The sequence below is a fragment of the Danio aesculapii genome, chromosome 15 (assembly GCF_903798145.1).
Source record: "Danio aesculapii chromosome 15, fDanAes4.1, whole genome shotgun sequence".
Lineage (NCBI taxonomy): Eukaryota > Metazoa > Chordata > Actinopteri > Cypriniformes > Danionidae > Danio > Danio aesculapii.
In genome coordinates, this window is record NC_079449.1 from 20,872,627 (window position 1) to 20,878,791 (window position 6,165).

The window sequence follows — 6,165 nt, forward strand, 5'->3', positions numbered from 1 at the left end:
TATTATTATTAATTTATTATTATAAATATAATTATTATGTTTTAAATATTTCCCAAATGATGTTTAACAGAGCAAGGAATCTTCTTTTCTTCTGGAGAAAGTCTTATTTGTTTTATTTTGGCTAGAATGAAAACAAAAAATCAAAACCATTTTAAGGTCAAATTTATTAGTCCCTTTAAGCTATATTTTTTTCCAATAGTCTTATTTACTGTCATCATGGCAAATATAAAATAAAAGAGTTATTAAAACTGTTATGCTTAGAAATGTGTTGAAAAAAATCTTCTCTCCATTAAACAAAAATTGGGTAAAAAAATCAACAGGGGGCCTAATAATTTAGGGGGGCTAATAATTTTGATTTCAACTGTATATTATATAATGTGTGTATGTTTCTTCATCAACCTCATTAATTATTAAAATTAAAAGTAACACATTGAGTTACACAAAATTTCAAAATGGAATGCTGACAAAATCATCCAGGATCTTTTTTCAATTGCGTAATTGTGTAAAAAAGTCATCCTGTGAATTTGTTTGTTTAAAATAATGTAATAAATTGGAAAAATGTGAATTCAGGCCTTTACTTCTGTAGTGAGCTGTATAGTACAGTAAATGCAATATAATTTTCTACAATATGCTCAAACAATATGCTTACATCATTAAAACACATTTAAAATAGGTACAGCTTTATTTTGATAGAAAAATATCCTGAATCGGAGAGTATTTCTTTTCTTTGTTTGTATTGCAGGCTTATTATACATCACAAATTTGTACAAAATAAAAATATATAAACAGAACTCCACCAAATCATCTCCTTAAAGCCAGACCATGAAGAGCAACTTGGAAAAACATTATGTCTCATCCCGCTGTCCCTGTTTTCCTTCTTGCAGTCTTAGTCTTTAACCACCTGCCATAAATAAGAATGAATTAAAAATGAATACCATGCAGAATGAGAGCCATTGATCTCGCCGTAAGGAGCCCGCACTTGCCTGTTTCCTTGATTGTCACACTTAGTGTGAATTATGTGGAACATGTGTTGAATTTATAAGATAACGGGCTGGAACCAGATTGCTCTAGACGCCATTAGAAGTGAGTGTGATAGACGCTTTGACAGACAGGATGAATGTTGCCCCCTCTTCCATTCCTGTCCTGAGCTTTTTTTTTTTTTTTTGATGAATTGTGAGGAGGCAAGGATTTGAATTGAGAACATAAGGGTTCAAATTTATATATTTCTTACTATATCTATTTATTCATGTGATACTAGACCACAAATCCAGTCATGGGGTCAATTTTTGGAAATAAACAAGCTTTCTATTGATGTATATTGTGTCTGGATAGGACAATATTTGGTTAAAATACAATTATTTGAAAACAATCTGAATGTGAAGGTTTCAAAAAAATTTAAATATTGAAAAAATACCCTTTAATATTGTCAAAATGAAGTGCTTAGCAATGCACATTACTAAGCAGAAATGCACTTTTGATATATTTACTGTTGGACATTTGCAGTGCCTATAGAAAATCATTATACCCTGTGAAAATCTATACCCTTACTCGCATTACACCCTGCTTTCAAATGACATTCGGGATAAATTTGTAGAAAGGCACAGCTGCAATAACATTTCAAAGGTTGGAAAAGTTATTTGAATTGTGATTTGATTTCAGGCCGTATGACAAATAAAGTAATTATTTCAAAGGGGTGTAATGATTTTCTATAGGCACTGTAATGAACATCCTCATTGTATAATGATTTTCTATAGGCACTGTAATAAATATCCTCATGGTATAATGATTTTCTATAGGCACTGTAATGAATACCCTCATGGTATAATGATTTTCTATAGGCACTGTAATAAACATCCTCACGGTATAATGATTTTCTATAGGCACTGTAATAAACATCCTCATGGTATAATGATTTTCTATAGGCACTGTAATAAACATCCTCATGGTATAATGATTTTCTATAGGCACTGTAATAAACATCCTCACGGTATAATGATTTTCTATAGGCACTGTAATAAACATCCTCACGGTATAATGATTTTCTATAGGCACTGTAATAAACATCCTCACGGTATAATGATTTTCTATAGGCACTGTAATAAACATCCTCACGGTATAATGATTTTCTATAGGCACTGTAATAAATATCCTCACGGTATAATGATTTTCTGTAGGCACTGTAATAAATATCCTCACGGTATAATGATTTTCTATAGGCACTGTAATAAACATCCTCATGGAACATTATTTTTACATTTACTTTTGATTATTGACAAAAGAAAAATAAATCATTTTCACTCTGATATACTCCAGGATCACATATATAAACTTATGCCAGGATCCACCATGTTGTAGTTACATTAGCATCTGCTATAATGCTGTTTACATTATTTGGAATTAAGACATTGTAATGAAGAACTGTTTTTGCATAATGCTACAGTACATCCATACCACTAGGTATCAGTTTGTAGGTTTGACAGTGGTACACCTAAAAAAAACATATGGTGCATTAAAGTCATGGTGGCATAAATTGTAACGCAGTGAGTTGGATGCAGATGACTATCACCTGAAAGTATTATTATGAGTTGTAAACTTTCCCAAAGTTTCCGAATTGTGGCCTTGTCAGTGAGAAATGATGAATTGATGCATGCAACAAAAGCAGTGACATTGTCAGGCTTTTTGTTTACAAAAAAAATTATATTAATAATAATAATATTAATAATAAATATGTTTTAAATGTGACAGGACTGAAATATAAAATTGTAAAGGTTGTATGTGATGCATCGAAAGTATGAATGCCCTGGAGGCCTTGAATGCAGCAGTAGATTGCTTTCGACAGCTTGAAAATGAAACATCATCTGAAAGTTGCACCTGATGCTCATTTTGTGCAAAGGAACTGTACATTTTGACCAACTTTTTCTACGTTTACCAAGAAGTTAGGATTCTAGTAATTAAATATTCCCTCAGGTTTCACCAAAGCTCTTCCTCTGCTGTTGTAGATTTGCTGTTGCTGAAGTTTGTCATAATCGGGAATGTGAGATGCCTCTGTTCACAGACTTTGCCTTCAAAGTCACAGACACTGCCTGATCAGCTGTCAACCTTTTCAGAAGCTGCCAATCTATATTTGAAACCATTTTTATCCCTCTATTAAACTGTTTACTTTATGGGACGATCAAAATATGTACCTATAATGTGGGCCTTTTCAGGTTTGTTTATCTAGGTGAAGATATTTAGTACATCAAACAAAAATATCTGTGCACACATTATCGTAAATTGCTCAAACCCCTATTTCAGGCAATACTGGTGGGTGTCTGGGAACAACGTCTATAAATGAAGCACACAGCAATGGCGTGGAAAATAAAAGATGACTCTCCAGTGAGGAGCAAAAGATCTGTGTGTTTTGCTCATTTACAGCGTTTGAATTTCTAAAAACTGAAGCAGGTTCTTCTTGGTCATCCTGGTCTCAATTTGTGGTCCACCCCTCAATTGCATTTGTTAGCTAGTAGCAGCGTTATGTATGCATTTGTGTTTAAAAGTTGATTTGTGACACGAGCATGCAGCTCTTTTGTCTAGTTTGAAGGTGGAATCATACATTTGTATTTGAATGTCTCGACACCCTCTTTGCCTCCCCACCCGCTACCCCCCAAAAACACTATTACTGACTCAATCTTCCTATGGGAAAACAAACTTTATAAAATTCTCCATAACCCACCAAGCGGAACCTATTTTCCTCCCGATGCAATTAACTGCACCAACATTTACAATAATATGATTACAGCCACTTTGGAAAAAGTCAGAGAGGGTGGGAGAACGAATATTAGGTATCAGCAAGGGGTTGATCGTGATGGTCGTATTTTCAGGAGGCTTGCATTTTCTTTGAGCAAATAAAGAGCCACTAAATTCTCCTTAGGCAGTAAAACCCAATGCAGTGGAACCACGATAACAAACACACCAACCACTTTTCCTCTCTCACCAGTTTCTTTTTTTTCCTTCGTTGCTCTCGATCCGGGTTCTTCTCTCTTCCTACCTCCCTCAATTAATTAAGCCTTTCACGGGCATGTAATTAGGAACATTACCAAGTCATAAAATTGCCACCAGCCACTAAATTATGTGCAGGCCCACAGCAATTTGTTAGTAATTCCTTTCTTCAAGACATTGACACCATGGGGTCCAAAATGTCTTCAGGTGTGCCACTGTGCTTTGAGAGTTTTATGTATATTATGATCAGAAAAAGACATTGGCATTGTCAAGATCCTTATTCTGTTGCAGAGAATAAGACAAACTCACTTTCAGATTTTTCAGGGTTGTTTTAGGCTATCTGAAAGGTTTGAGAATCTAGGAAAATTTCATTACATTATCTCTAAATTGGATTTTAAGACTCAGCGTTTTTCACATTAGACAGTCATCAGATTCACAACAGAAATGAAGGCGATGGGAATTTGCACAACCTAAGCCACCTTTTTTTTTTTATCTGTACAGCGACTCTTCCAATTTCATGTCTCTGGTAAACAACCCTTTCCAATGAGGCTTGAGAACCGGAGGACATTGAACGGCCCCATTGTGCTCCGTGCTCATAAAGGATTACAGAGAGAAGAAAGTGACAAATCCAAGCCTCATTCTCCGTCTGATGATCCTGCTTCCACCACATTGGGCATAGACACTGAGGCAGGGGGTGGTGGGGTCGGACCGGGAAGAAAAGGAGCACTATTGAGTTTGTTTGAGCTGCACATGGCATGAAAAGGTTAAAGGCATCAGTAGAGTAAAGCGCTGGGGTGATTGTAACACAAGAACCTAATCATAGGCTCTATCAGCTGAGCCATCCCTGACCCTGTCATAACCATATTCCATTGTTTCTGTTTACAGGCCAGGAGAGGGAAAGCAAGCGGTGAAAAAACCCAAAGGCTGGCAATATTGATTCTTGTCCCCTCATATTGAAACCAGATATTGATTTTCTTTCTTTTTTTTAAATAGGAAAAAGTGCATTGTTCAAATGAAAGAGATTTCTTTTGGGATTTGGCAAGAGAGGAGCTGAAATGAGCATCCTTTGGAACATAGTCTCTTGCGGATTTGGTACAGGAGCTGGTAATTGAATCCAGCAAATGGGCTCATGCATTTGGTGTGAGAGTTTTTGGCCAGAGAAAGGGAAATATGCTTGCCTCTGACAAAGAGGATTTATTCTCTTCCCCTATCATATTTAGCCTTAATAGCCTTGATTTTTTTGTATTAGTCAAGAATGATGGAGTAAATGATATGACTCTGTAATGGTTATGACATCACAGTATGTGTTACCCTGATCATGGTGGCTGCCTCCCATCACTGTCTGTTGATTAGCCCGTCAACATTCGCCAGCATCTATTTCACATTCAGGGGGCGTTCGCTCGTCTCCCACTCAATTTGCAATTAAGACAAAATTTAGACCACTGAAGCCTGAAGGCAGGTGGGTGTCCTCAAAGCATGTTGCTTAGCAACTGTCATAGAGCAAGGCCTGGCACCTGTGCAGCAGGGGGCAGCATGGAGAAGAAGCGGGGGACGGGGTAAAGCCTGCATCATGGACATGTCTGAGAGGCTGAGATATAGGAGTCAGACTCGGACTTAGGGAGAATGGGGGGAGAAAAGCTTATCTTAGACAGCCATGGTTGAGTGGTAGCAGTCAGACAGACAGAGCTCACGGCTGGAGCCCCACCTCTTCCCGAGGCACTCAGGTCAGGGCCAAAGGGGACTATAGCCCCAGCCCTGACACGGGTCCGACACTGTTATCCCCTCATCTCCTGGGAGCAGTATCAGTGTGAATGTGCAATATGTGCAATGTGTGGGGAAAGGGACAGGGGGCACTGATGCTATCACAGGCTTTGACTGTGAATGTTGAATCCCAGGGGACTGCCTGGTCTGGAACTGATCAAACCTTCCCAGGTCTCTGAAGAGAAAAACAGTGATTTTCATGCAGTGTTTTTTATTGCCAAAAGGCATTCTGACTGATGGACTTCTGCATTAAATGATCATATATGTTATCACATATCACCTATTATGTTTCTATTATCATGTAGAGCAGAGGTGGGAACTCCAGTCCCGAAGGGCTAATATCTTTCAGAGTTTACCTTCATCTCTAATCAAACACACCTGCCTGTAATTTCCAAGCACTTCTTAAAACCTAGGTCAGGGGTGCCC